We start from the raw sequence: 15,442 nt of genomic DNA, 5'->3' as shown, positions 1-15,442 counted from the left end.
GTACTATCAAAAACATGTATATATGTGATGTGGACAAAAATAACAATTTGAATAGAATTATACTATTGATATTGGACTTCATTTTATGGTTGTAATGTGTAGTTTTCTGCAAAACCGACTATGGATATAATAGTTCCTATAGTCACATAAATCTGTCCACTTAATTAAATGAATATTTAGTATTTATTTGATTATTTAACCATCAATCAATAATTAATTAAATTAATATTTCATTAATTCATCTTAACTCTCTTCTCCTATTAATTAAATAAATCATTCAATTTATTTGATTTAATTCACTTAACCAAATTCAGACCATTAATTAAATAAATAAATCATATTTGTTTAATTAAATCTTCTCTCACATTTAAATTAATATTTATATTTATTTAAATCTCCAAAATCCCATCTCTCACATTTAAATAAATTAACATTTATTTAAATCATCTCTATCCTCCACCCACTTGTATTTTCCTACAAATGCAAGTTGCATAACTATTTTAAATAAATAAATTATTTATTTAAAATCCTTTTTATCCTCACCCACTTGAAACCTTTAATGGTTTCCCTTAAAGTCTTCAAACTTAATGACTTCCTTCTAGAGTTTTCTTAAGCCTTTAATGGTTCACGTAAAGTCTTCAAACTTAATGGCTTCCTTCTAGAGCCTTCTTAAGCCTTTAATGGTTTCCCTTAAAGTCTTCAAACTTAATGGCTTCTTTCTAGAGTCTTCTTAAGCCTTTAATGGTTTCCCTCAAAGTCTTCAAGCATTTAATGCTTTATCTTCCTTTTTCTCATGTAAATAAATTAAGATTTATTTAAATAAAATCCAAAATTCACATTCACATTTAAATAAATTAATATTTATTTAAATATCTATCCAAATGCAAATTACACCATTTAATTGAAATAAATGATTTTATTTTAATTGAAAATCCCAAAATTCCTCCCACTTGCATTCTCCTACAAAATCCACTTGCATGCCTAAATCCCTTCTAGATTCTTCTAACTCCTTCTAATTAGCCTAATCCTATCCTAATCATTGTCACATTCCTAAATAAAAGGAAGTCACTTCTCAAAAACCTCCAAAGTCTTCAATAACCATTAAAGGCTTTATGTCTTCAAATGGTTAACCTCTAAAGTCTTCCAAACCATTAAAGGCTCTTACATAACCATTTATAAAAAAATCACCTTTTACCTTTGGTTAGAGACTTTCCTCTAACTTAACCATCCTTTTGACTCATGGGTCTCTTCAAAGCATTTATTTCTTTGACTAAGGTAACCATTTAACCCTTGCACATTCGTTTATCCTTTGGATAAAAGGAATATCCATTAACCTAACCCTAACCTGACCCCCTAGGGTAACCATCATGTCCCCTCAAGCATTTAATGCTCCTTATCTCTCCTCTCAAGCCTCCTCATGGTGACACTTGTCGACATGGGATTGGGTTGAAAGTCTCACATGGATTGAATATCTTTCAATCCTAACCCTTGTTAAGATTGCTCAATCTTAACCCTTCATTTCCCCATTTCTTCTATAAATAGAACCCTTCTCCTCAAGCAAAGGAGGAAGCGTTAGAGTATTGTTGTTATACTGGTATTAGCATACAGTTTTTTCATAGCATCACTATCTACACTTGCATAACATTTGCTTATCATATTCAACCATCTTGAATCTCCATATGGCATCCATGGCTAGTGCTAAAAGCTGAGAGCTACACTCATGTGGAACTTGGATAGGAAAAGAACAAGGGAGGAGCAACTATGAGCATCTTGATTAACATTTGGAGGAGTATAGTTTATCTATTCTATGTTTGTATGCTTTCTATTTCATGCTTAATATCTCTCTTGATATGTTTGTTTAGGATAATCTTTTGTTGCTAACACTAACGTTTGTTTCTTGTGCTCTTGTGTGTGTTGCCATCAAACAGATTTTCTAATCCTTTTTGCAGAGCATCAGTTCCAATCAAGGAAAAATTCTTACACAGTCCAAATTGACGATCTAACCATCAAGACCTATGGCTATGCCTTGCATACTTGTAAAAATGATTTTTCTTAAAATCAGAAATAAAATTAGCAACATTGACTTCTCTTGTAACCAACACACATCTAGAACCTTCACATATACTCTTCAAATTTTATTTCACTATCTCATATCTCTTTTTATTAACCATTTTCTTTCCAAAATCATGCATGTTGCCCACATGAATACATGATACAAAATCACCACATTATAAACACTTTTCATTTAAACAATAATCAATATAGAAAAAACAACCAGATCATCTCTAACACATAAAAATAAATCTAATAATTCCTTGGATGACTTTGGTAGTTGCATTTCACCACACTCTTGTATTATTTTGTTAGTATGCAAGTAAAACAAATGTTGCATAATAGTTCATGATAGATAGAAAACTCTACATGGTACAACATGTATAAGTTTTATGAGGAGCATAATAAAATGGCTTACAAGATCTAAAAGCCCTTTGTGAGATTTTCAAATATGTATGTGTTTCACAAAATTGTTTCTACAATGTTGTTTCACCACATTCTTAGAAATGTTTAGAATTCGGTGCGGTCTTGATTGTCAATTCTTGATTATGAAACATATTTCACATTACGTGATACTTTAGAATTATAGTGACAAAATTTTTGAATTTCATCATTTATATTGTTGGTTAGCTTCTTATCAACTCGTAGAAGCCTATCACTAAAATCCCAAGTATCATTTTGAAGAGGACTATCTAGTCTTGATCTTATTTTGAGATTTTTTACAATGTTTTATGATTTATACTTAAATTTACATTAATGATGATTGATAAACTTTAGTCAAGTTGTCAATACACACAACATATCAACACAAACTCTACTTCTATACACAACTCTTCTTCATAATAACATATAGATAAATATCAATATAATCTTATTAACTTGACAAATTTAAAGTAATTACAATATGTTTTCCTAATCCAAGTAAATTTATGCTTATGCACATTTCATTTATGGCCTTCTTGGCCCACATGACCTTACATTGCCCACGACAATTTCCTACTTCTCAATGTCTTCTCAATTTGGATATTTCTCGCTTTTCTACACCACTCTAATTAATTTCCATCCTACCCCAAATCGATTCTACATCTTTATTGCTCGCATTATTCAAAATGTCAAATTTCCAAATTAATAAATTTCTCACCACTACCTCTTTCTTGCTTGCATTCTTCCTTTATTCTATATGTCTTGTGTTGAATATGTCATGTGAATCTCTTATTCTCTACGCTTTCTCTTAATCTTCCAAGCCACACTCCTTCCCCTCAACTATGCACCTCTTAAATTCCATTCTTAATTTGTGATTCAAACTTCAATTTACATGATTTTCAATTCCCTTGCATTGTCTACTAAGTTTGTGTGGCCTCCTTCTGCACTCATGCAACCTCTACTTTCTCCCCTACACCTCTCTTATTGCCCATGTCTCCTTTAATTATTTTAAATTTTTAAACCAAAATTATTACCCTTGCATCCATGTGCATTCCTTATGGTCTATTCATTTGCATTTTTTGTCAGCTTCCCATGCACTTCACATTACATTTTTATTTTCTTTGATATTCTTGTATCTCCCATGCACCCCTTCCAATGCCCCTTCAACTTCCTTCTCTCCCTATTGTATTTTCAATTCATGCTCAAGGAATTCACTCTCATGACCACTTTATTGATAGACTCTTCAAAGAATTTTATTATTTCAAAAAAAAAATCTAGACAAAGTTAATGTGCTTCAAACTTATCTTTACCAGTGACATAAATATTGGTATCATTAACAGCTCCTCACAACGAGGCTCTAGCTTACATATCAAATAAGACATTTTTTCAATGAAATGACAATAATGTCAAACTGCTCTACCATAAATGACCATAAATTTCAAATGCTACAAACAAAAAAAATAAAAACCAAACACTCAAAAATGTTTTGGATGATTTCAATTGTTCTTTGCCCAAGATGCTCCTGAATTAGATACATCAGGTAAGAATTTTGTGAGCATAGCTCACAAAATGGAGTTGGGTGATTGAACCACCCTTCCAAATTGAAGACAACCTGCAACGAACTAAGACAATTACTTTGTACCAGTTTTTCCATTTCTTCCAATATTTCTCTAGAACAACTCCTAATGTCCCACCAATATCTCTTCTACTTATAGTTTTATATTGGTTGTTGTTTTGCCTATTCCTCCACATCTTTATCCATTATCTTTTCCTTCCTCTTATGGAATTTATTTCACCATGCACCGACCACCGCCATCATGTTCCAATTTCATTTTCCTCCACTATGAGAATTAACTCACCATAACTCGTCCTCCATTGCCTAGAATAGATCATTATTTATTTTCCCTCTCTGTAGGATTAGACCCACTACATTGTATCCACCTCCAACAATACGCATTTGCACAAACATCATATAAATATTTCTCTTGCAACATCTACATACTAATCTACACTCAAGTTATCATCATAATCATTATGGAGATTAACAATTCCCATTTTCTCTTTTGTATTTAAATGCATCATTGTCTTCAATATGTCTTCTAAAGGACCGACCATTGTTGCAACTATTTTATTGTTCATTTCAACAATTCTATTGTATTCCCACACAAAACTATTCATCCCTTCTATAGAGACTTCAACATACAATTCATTTTTAAAAAATTCAAAAGTTAAACTCATTACCTCTATGATTACCATTGTTGCAAATTATTTCTATTTATCGTCATCTACCTGACGCCCTACTCCAACTCATGTACTACCTGCATTCAAAGAATGTCAAAACAACCATAAGATATATTTTCTCCAATTTGTTTCCTCTCTTTCTCATTTTCATCTACTCTTTCCTCTTGAAAAAATTGTTCTATGATTTTCATCTCTTCTTTCAATAGGGAATCATTCTCATCTTCCTCAACTCCTACATCGATTTTAGGACTATCTAAATCCATTTTTTGAACTTCTTCCTCTTCTACCTCAACCTATTAGGTACTATCACCTCCCTTACACTCTGTATTTTTATTACCTAATTGATGGGACCCATAATGACCATTTTCTTCCCTTCCAATATTCTCTCTTCTATTTCAATCTCTCTTTCTAATACACCTACTTTGGCCTAGATCTTCTTCAATTCTTCATGGAACTTTCTATTCTCTCATTCTTCCTAACATTGTTCCCAAAATAGAATTATCATGGGTCTCTGCATGACCCATCTCATCCTCCCCTTCGAACCATCTTCATCCACTTCATAAATTTCCTTAGAGACTCACTAGTCCCTTTGTAGTTATAGGACTCTACTTGCAATAAAATTCACTAGCTTATCCTCTACCCAACAAAAGGTTTCTAGAAGAGACACCTCTCTCTCATGCACCTTCTACCCAACCTTAACCTCTATTGGAGGATAACTAACTCACACACACTTTGCAATTATCTTATTAAAGGATGTTTAATGTCATCTTTTTAAGCTACTCTTTTCTCCTCTCTACTCTTCCAAGAAAATAACTACATCTCTCTCATTTTGTAATCTTCACAATGCTTGTGATCTTGTAGCTTTGATACTAAATTACACCAATGAGGATTAAGAAAATCTATTTTAGTTGTCAATCCATGCAACATATCAACACAAACTCTACTTCTACACACACCTCATCTTCATTATAATATATAATGAAAAAATCAGCAATATCTTATTGAATTGACAAACTCAAACTAATTACAATATGTTTTCTCGATCAAAAAAAAAAATTGCATTCATGGCCTTCTTAGCCAACATGACCTTACATTGCCCACGATAATTTCCATCTTCCCATTGTCTCCTCAATCTAGACATTTCTCTCTCTTTTTTCATACTACTCTAAATTAATTTCAATCTTACCCCAAATTGATTGTACCTCTTTATTGCAGGTTGCGTCTATTCTGGCTCCAAAACGGACCTTTCGTACAGCGTGTTAGTGACATGTTAGTCAATCGCAGCCGTTAATTACAAAATCGACTATGTAAAACGCGCGACTAACACACGCGTTAGTCAATCCGTATTGTCATTTTGAAGCCAGAATAGATGCATCCTTTATTGCATATGTTCTTCAAAAAAAAAAAAAAAAAAAATTAACAAATTACTCACCACCACCTATTTCTTACCTACTTCTTACCTACGTTCTTTCATTATTATTTATGTCTTGTGTTGAATCTACCATGCCCATCTCTTATTCTTTGCACTTTTCCTTAATCTTCTAAGCCACGCTCCTTCACCTCCACTATGCACCTCTTAAAATCACATTCTTTATTTATAATCAAACTTCAATCTGCAGGATTTTCAATTCCCTTGTGTTATCTACTATGCCTACATGGCATCCTTCTTCACTCACACAACCACCTACTTTCTCCCGTACACCTTTCCTTCTTTATTTATTTTTAATTCTTAAGCTAAATTTATTACCCTTGAATCTATGTGCATTGCTTATGATCTATTTATTTACATTTTATTTTCAGCTTCCCACGCACTTCACATTATAATTTTATTTTCTTTGATATTCTTCTATCTCCCATTCACCCCTTCCAAAGCCTCTTCATCTTCCTTCTCTCTATTGTCTATTGTCTTTTCAATTCATGCTTGCCATTGACTCTCCTTCCCTTTTTAGCACTATCCATTTTAAATGATAGACTCTTCAAAAAAAAATTAATTATTCTAGAAGAACATTCCAGGCAAAGTTAATGTGCTTCAAACTCATCTTTACCAACAAGATGAATACTTGTATCATTAATATCTCCTAACAAAAAGGATTCATATTATATATCAAATAAGATATCTTTATCAATTGTCTAACTTCTCTATCATAAACAACCATAAATTTCAAATGTTGCAAACCAAAAAATCAAACATATTTTGGATGATGTTGATTATTGTTCGCCCAAAATGCTCTTGCAATATAAATCAACACAATTTTTCCTTAAAAAATGAAACTTTCTTAATTGATTTCTTATTAATGAGGTTGTTATTACTCTATGAGAATCTCTCTTATCTTGTTCCTTGCTAGTCTTTCCAATAGAATTTAATGCATTAAAAAGACTATTAACAATGATATTATTTCAATCTAACTTTCTTTTCACACGAATCTTCAATTTATTTAGTAAAGGTCTCATTTTGTGTGTTTTTAGCAATTGTACAAAAAGTTGTCATTGTTCAACTGATGTTTTATTACAAAGTTATTCATTGAAAATTTTGTAGCTCGCAACCGAATGGTTCATGTTGACCTCTTTCCTTCAAGATTTGCTATTATGTCCTCATCAATTTCAACTAACCATTTTTTAGGGTTCCTGAATGTTTTAGATTTAGAATTTACTTTTCTTCTTCATAAATGTCCTCTCTTCTTATGTAATTTAGAGATACATAAAGTTCAATTGTTTCATGTGTGTATTCAATTTCGTCAATGTTATCAATGAGTGGATTATTTGCAAATTTCATTTCCAGTTTGATGTTCAACATTTTAATGTTCAATATCAAGTCAAAATTTCAAATTCAATTTCATTTTTAACATTTTCAAATTCAATATCATGTTCAACATTTTTAAATTCAATATTGAATCTTCACTTTCAATGTCATTTACAAGTACATAAGAACCTTCGCCTCAAAGAGTTTTTGGCATACCTTTTCTTTGATTCCTCTTCCTTAATCAATATATTTCCCTAATCATTTCAATTTCATCTACGTGATCTTTCATCTTCCTTTTGGCTTTACAAAGACTATTTCTCTCCATTATACAAACAAAAGGAAACGCCTAAATGGTTGATAAAATCAAGATTTGTGTAGGAGAGTACACGAAAGCTGAATTTCATCTATATCAGACAAAAATCACAAGTTTCCCAAGAACTAGGAGCATGTGGGGATGGTTGGAATGCTAAAAATGGTCCTTTATGCCTTTTGTCAAGCTTCACAAAATGGCTATCCATTTTGTGATCCAAAACAAATGTCCTTTTTGTGAAGCTTTTTTCCCTCACACAACAAAACAAGCTCCACAAAACTTGTTTTCACACAATGAGAAAGCAAGGTTCAAAAAAAGGATATTCATTATTAAAGTAAGATAAATAAATTTATAACAAGAAAATATAATATATATTACATAAAATTATATATAATATAATCTAGCATTCATATGATTTAATATTATAATATAATATCTATATAATATAAATATTATATATTATATTAATATTAATATATTCTAATATATATTACATATTATATATAAATAGTAACGTATTCTAATATATATAATATATTGTATTAATAATAATATATTATAATATACTATATATTATATTAATATAGAGCGAGAGGTAGGTAGAGAGAGGTAGAGTGGGAAGGATAGAGGGAGAGGTGGGTCGAGATAGAGGTAAGGTAGGAGGGAGGGAGAGAGAGGAACGAGGAAGGAGCAAGGAGAGTAGCGATAATGTGGGAGGGATAAAGTGAGAGATAGGCAAAGAGAGGGTGAGAGGAGATAGAGATCTAAGTATGGAGAAAAGAGGAGAGAGAGAGAGAGAGAGAGAGAGAGAGATGAGGGGATTTAGGGAGAGGTAGAGAGGTAAGTATGGAGGGATACAAGGATGGAGGAAGAGGTGGGTAGAGGTTGAGATAAGGTGGAAGGAATAGAGGGAGGATAGGAGGGAGGAGAGAGATAGAGTAATAGGTAGGTAGAGAGAGAGAGGGGAGGCAGGGAGAGGTACAAAGAGAGGGGTGAGGGAAGAGAGAGAGAGAGAGAGAGAGAGAGAGAGAGAGAGAGAGAGAGAGAGAGAGAGAGAGAGAGAGAGAGAGAGAGAACCTGAGCTAAGGATGGAGGGATATAGGGAGAGGTGGGTAGAGATAGAGGTAGAGAGGAGGGAGGGAGAGGTAGAGAGAAGTAGAGAGTGGGGGAGGGGGTTATGTGGGAGAGTAGAGAGAGAGGTAGAGAGATAGTTAGAGTGGGATCAATATATGGAGAGAGAGTTACGGGGAGAGAGAGGGAGATTAGGAGAGGATGGAGGGAGGGAGAAAGATAAATGGAGACATAGGTAGAGAGAGATGTAGAGTGGGAGAAAAGGAGGGAGAGAACGAGAAGGAAGGAGGGAGGGGTAGAGGAGAGGTAGAGAGAGGGATGAGGGGAGGTAGGGAGAGGTAGAGAGATTGAGGCGGGGTGGGAGGGAGGGATCTATAGAGAGAGAGGTGAGAGGGATAGAGGGAAAGGTATAGGTAGAGAGGGAGAGGGTGAGCGGAGATATAGAGAGGGTAGGTGAGAGAGAGACAAAGAGATGAGGGAGACAGAGAGAGGTATATATTGCTCATAATTCCTTGTAGTTTCATTTATACTTAAATGATATAATAAATTTATATGATAATACTCCCTTGTAGTAATCGATCAAATAATTTTTTATTATATATAATATAATGTGTGTGGTGTATATGTGTGTACTAGTATATATATTAAATATCATATGTTAATATCATAAATTATATTATATTATACATTAGTATTTTATATATATATATATATATATTTATAAATATTATAGCATATATTAAAATTTAAGTTATAGTCAACACAAAAAGGAGAAAAAAACTACAAAAAATGGATACCCATTTCTTCTGTGAAAAACATATATCTATTTATAAAAGAAAAAATTAGATATTTGTTAATAAATGATATCCATTTTTCAAATCAAAAGACAGATATTTGTTATTAATGGGTATCCTTTTTTTTTGAGAATTTGTTTTGCCTCGATTATTGCCTTGAGAATGCTTTGGGATTTGGCTTGGGGGTGTCAAGACTGAAAAATCAAGTACTCCAATGTGTTTACAAGTTTCCCTTGGTTTTTCAAACTTCACCCTCCATGTTGACTTGTGACTTTTTTTCTAATCCAAGTTCAATGAAGTAAAAAGAGCTTACTCAAGAAATTGTCCATTTTCTATCGATATAAGACATGCTTTATTTTGAATTCAATAGATAATTATTATTGATTGTTTACATGCACTATGTTTGAAGTCCTAATTGATAGGTTGATTGAAATACATCTATAACTTTTAAACGGTTTCAAGAAAATTGAATCCGAAAAATGCTTCACAAACTATAGGTTAAAAAAAGTTGAATTTCATAAATTTTTGAACAAGTTAGGGTGGTCGAACAATTAGTTTTTAATATTTAAAAAAAAATCCTAATAAAAAATTGTAAATAATTATTTAATTGTAAAAAATACAAAAAAAATGTCACATTCAAACACGTGTCCTCTACTTATATTGAAAGTTTCAAAAAAAATAAAAAAATTGTTTGTTCTTATAAGTTGGCTAGACATATACACATGCTTTTTATTTTTTCAAAAAAATAGTACTAGTACTACATTAAAATTTTAAATTTTCATAAAATAGATTTTTTTTTTCCAAAAAATAATTAGAAGCCTACAAACTCCATTGAATTTCCTATAGATTCTATTCCTAAATATTTTCCAAATTTTGTTAATAACATATTCAATTTCTTATGTGAAGTTGTTTAACTCTATTTTTTTAATTTTGATTGCCACTTAGAGGCCTATTTTGGCCCATCGTGATCCTGCGCTCACCCAAAAGCACATGTATTTGCAAAGAGTGCATTCTTTGAAAGGAGAAATTCTAAGGAAGTACTTTTGATGACATTTTCTCCACATTGTTGGATACCTTTTCAGTTTAGTTTGATGTCACATATTTTTTCATTTTAAAGATCCTTTCCAAGTAGCTTAAAAGTCACTTCTTCAATGTGGCATAAGTTTGAGGTCCTTAAAAGCCTACTAGTGTAAATGTAGATCACGGAGATCTAGATTGACAAAGAAACAATAATAAGAAGCTCATGCGTAAGTAGCGGTTAGGTGAGTACCCTAGCTAAACTCATTAAGAAAAAGATAATATTTTTTATGCAAGAACATCGACTAATATAGGGAGCATTGTCCTCAAATTATTTGGAGAATTGTGGTTGACTAGCATTCATCCAATCTACAATACTTTTTGGGTTGCATAATCAAATAAAAATTTTAAAAAATCAATACATCAAGAATCCTTAGATAAAAAAGGAGATCTCATTTCCATACCTTCTATTTATTTAATTAAAGATTGATATTAGAACTATATTTCTCAAAGTTATATTGTCAAAGAATGCCTTCATTTGGAGGATAAAGTATTGCAATAGTTCTTTGATGTAATATTTTTCTTCCATCGAAGAAGACTTTCAAAATTAGTTTCACCTTTATCCATCACAAAAATATCGCTACATGGAACTTGAATTGAGGTTTGTGTAAAGTAAAATAGAGTTCTTGAATTTAATTGATTTTAATTCTATTTGTTTATTTTATTTTCATTACATGTATATATCATCTAAAAATTATTAAAATGTGATCAATGTAATCTCTAAAGATATTGTTCATCAACAACATAAAGATAGAAAGAGAATTTGTGAGTCCAAATGGCACCAATAGCCACTTAGAAATAAGTCCATCCTATACTTTGAAGTTATCTTTCAAGAGAGAAAATGTTGCTACTTTGTGAATGAATCTACTCCAAAATTTTGTTTTTGTGGGTTATATTGCACATTTATATCACTTTCATTTTTTTTTGGGGTAAACCAAATTGTGGGAATGTATTCTTTGAAAGAAGAAAGTCTAAATAAGTACATTTGATGACAATTTTTTCCACATTCTTGGATACCTTATAAAATTAGTTTTATGTCACATATTTGTTCCTTTTAAATATCCTATACAAGTATAGATTCAAAATCACTTCTTCAATGTGGTGTATGCATGAGGTTCTTAAAATCCTTCTAGTATAAGTGTAGATCACAAAGATCGAGATTGAGAAAGAAATGATGATAAGAAGCGCACATGTAAGTCGATGTTAGGTGAGTACCCTTGATGAAATCATTTGACAAAGAGCCATCAATACTTCTTGATTCAATAACATCAAGTAATGATAGGGAAGCATTGGCCTTGAATTACTTGATGAACTATGGTCAACTAACATTCATATTATGTGCAATACTTTTTGGATTGCACAATTAGATAACGATTAAATTTTTTAATACATGAAAAAACATTAGATCTCATTTCCATTCCTTCTATTTAGTTAATTAAGGAATGATATTAGAACTGTTTTCCTCAAAATCTTGATGTCGGAAATTTATTCCATTGAAGAAGGTCCCTCAATTATTAGTTTCACTTTTATCCATCACAATCATATGTCTACATGGCATTTAATTGAGGCTTGTGTAAAGTAAAATAGGTTGTTTGAATTTACTTGATTTTAATGCTTCTTGTTTTTTTTTTAATTTTCATTGCATGCATATATCATCTAAAAAATAATTTAAATGTGATCAAAGCATTCTCTAAAGATATTGTTCATCAACAACATAAAGGTAGATAGAACATTTACAAGTCTAAAAGGAACCAATAGTCACTTAGAAAATACCCATTCTTGACTTGAAAGTTATCTTTCAAGAGAGAAAATGTTGCTAATATGTGAATGAAACTATTACTAAAAAACAAATGAGTTCATATTTCACATTTGTATCACTTGCATATATCTAATTGGGATAACCCACTATGGAAGGCCTTCTTCCTAGCAATGAATGAACAATATGTGATTAAAAAATATAGCATGTTTAGTGAAAGAAAAATGAACATAACACAAAACAAATCGTAAGTTATGATGGAAAGGGGGAGAATATGTCAAATTGTACTAGAATGGATTTTCATCTCATACATGTTGATTCTAAACATTTCCAAATAACACTTTGATTTAATGTGGTCTAAGAATGCAGTCCTAAAATCTCTATTAGTGAGAGTAAAAGGTACATGAAATAGATTACAATATAGATTTTGACAACGAACATAAGCATAAGAAGAGGTTATTTGTAAACTTTTTGACACAAAGAAGCCATCATTTTTTCTTGATATAAGAACATTACATAACGATAGGGGAAGCATCATACTATGATTCCTTAGTAAATTGTATGAGAGAAAATATAGTCCATATGTGAACAAAACTCCTTTTTCCCTTGTTTGGCTAGTTAACATTTGTATCATCTACAATAGTTTATAGTTTCAATTGGCTAACCATTTTCTTTGTGTTTTTTATGAGGTCATGGACCATTGTAGAAAAAGAGAAAATTATAAATTTACCTTATATTTACTTGAGGCTTGAATTGATATTAGAACTGTATACTTTGAACTTGTTTTATGTTTAATCAAAAGCATATGTATTTACAAAGAATGAATTCTTTGAAAGGAGAAAGTCTAAGAAAGTCCTTCTGATGACAAAGGTTTCACATTGTTGATTACCTTTTAAAATTATTTTTATGTCATATATTTTTTCATTTTAAACATCCTTTAAATCAAATAGCTTGAAAGTTTCTTCTTCAATGTGGCATAAGTATGAGGTCCTTAAAATCCTACTAATGTGAGTGTAGATCACAAAGATCTAGATTGAGAGAGAAACGATGATAAGAAGCTCACACATAAGTAGAGATTAGATAAGTGTGCTTGCTAAACTCATTGAGACAAAGAGCCATCAATATTTTTGATACAAGAACATCAACTAATGATAGGGGGCATCGTCCTCAAATTACTTGGTAAATTGTGCTTGGTTAATGTTCATCTTATCTACAATACTTTTTGGGTTGCACAATCGGATAACAATTTGTTTCTTTAGTACATGAAGAAACCTTAGACAAAAAGAAGAACTCATTTCCATGCCTTCTATTTATTTAATTAAGGATTTATTTTAGAATTATTCTTCTCAAAAACATGTTATGTTTTCAAAGAATGCCTTCATTCAGAGGAGAAAGAAGAACGGATTGAAAAAAAATTTTGATGTACTATTTTTCTTACTTTGAAGAAGACCTCTAAAATTATTTTCACCTTTATCCATCACAAGAATATCTCTATGTAGAACTTGAATTGATTCTTGTGTAGAGTAAAATAGAGTGTATAAAGTGGAATCAATTAGACAACAAAACTGCTAAGTTGTTGTCAACCGGTAAACAGGAACAGAGCGATGATCAAGTGACTGGTACAGACGATTGGAGAAGATTCAGGTGTTGCGGTTCAAAATATATGTTCATAACTTTGGAATGAGTCTATGATTGAAATCGCATCAAGTTTGGTGAACTAGAAAGCACATTTGTAATTGACTGTTATGAACTCTGTGAAGAAGAATGAATACCGATATCAGATCTTTAACCGGTAACGATTTAAGGTTTGGCGGTGGATCTTATCATGATCATAACTTAGTGATGACGTGTCATAATCTGTGTCTAATGATAAGATGGTATTTGAGCACATACAAGAATCAGATTTCTTGGGAAACAACAAAGTGCTTAGAAGAATGAAACAAGGGTTTGATTGCTTATCAAATCGATGTGCGGTGATCATTCAACGACAAAAATTATCTAGAAATTTGTTGTAATGATCTGTAATGTATTTTGGCGAACTGTTTTTCGCGCAAAATGTAAATTCATTATATCTTGTTAATGTAATTAGGGTTTGCAGCTGCCCTAACTAAAAAGTGTCTTTAGCGCTAGTTGGAGAAGAGATTTTATGTCAATGATTTGAGAAAAAGGTATTGTCGAACCAGTTTGAAGTGTCTACATGTGTGTAGCAAAGTTGTGCTGAAATGGATCTGTACTAGCAAGAAAGGAAGTGTTGAAATCATATCATTTGCCCTGTTGTTCCCTAACAATTACCACAGTTTGAAATCCCTTAACCGGGTAGATCCTAACAGGTCTTATATTGTAAATCCCTTCACCAGGTGGCTCATTAACTTGAGTTTGAAATCCTCTAACAAGGTTACTCTTAACAGGGTTGAGGCAAAATCCCTTGACCAAGTGACTCCTAATAGGGTCTTCTCTTAACCGGGCATATTGTAAGCTCTTAATCGGGCTAGGCCTTTAACCGGGCACATTCCAAAAGAGTGCAAATACATATTGTGGGTGCTAATTCCCACCATGGTTTTCTCAGTTGGGTTTCCACATGAAAAATCATTGTGTTATGATTTACATGCTTTGTTGGATGTTTGCTTATGTGGTTATATTTCTTGCATGCTTATTGATTTTCAAGTTGGTGAAAGTTGTTATCAGATTTATTAAGTTTTTGCTTGCACTGACTCACCCCCCACCCCCCCTCTCAATGCCTTTTAGACTTATCAATTAGTATTAGAGCCTAATTCCCTTAAGGCTTAACCGCTTGGGAAGGATTTCTAAGGCTAACATGGGGGAAGGTTCAATGAGTTATAGAGAGCTTTCAAACAGGCTTGCAGAATTTCAAGAAGCCCTTGGTGAACTAAAGGTCTAGTACAAAGCTTCATTGGCTAAGAGAAGAGAGTTAGCTGAGCAGTTGTTGGAACTCAGTGAAAGCAATTCATCTAAGGAAG

Source organism: Cryptomeria japonica, chromosome 3 (genome assembly GCF_030272615.1).
Source record: "Cryptomeria japonica chromosome 3, Sugi_1.0, whole genome shotgun sequence".
NCBI lineage: Eukaryota > Viridiplantae > Streptophyta > Pinopsida > Cupressales > Cupressaceae > Cryptomeria > Cryptomeria japonica.
This window is presented reverse-complemented; position numbering follows the sequence as displayed.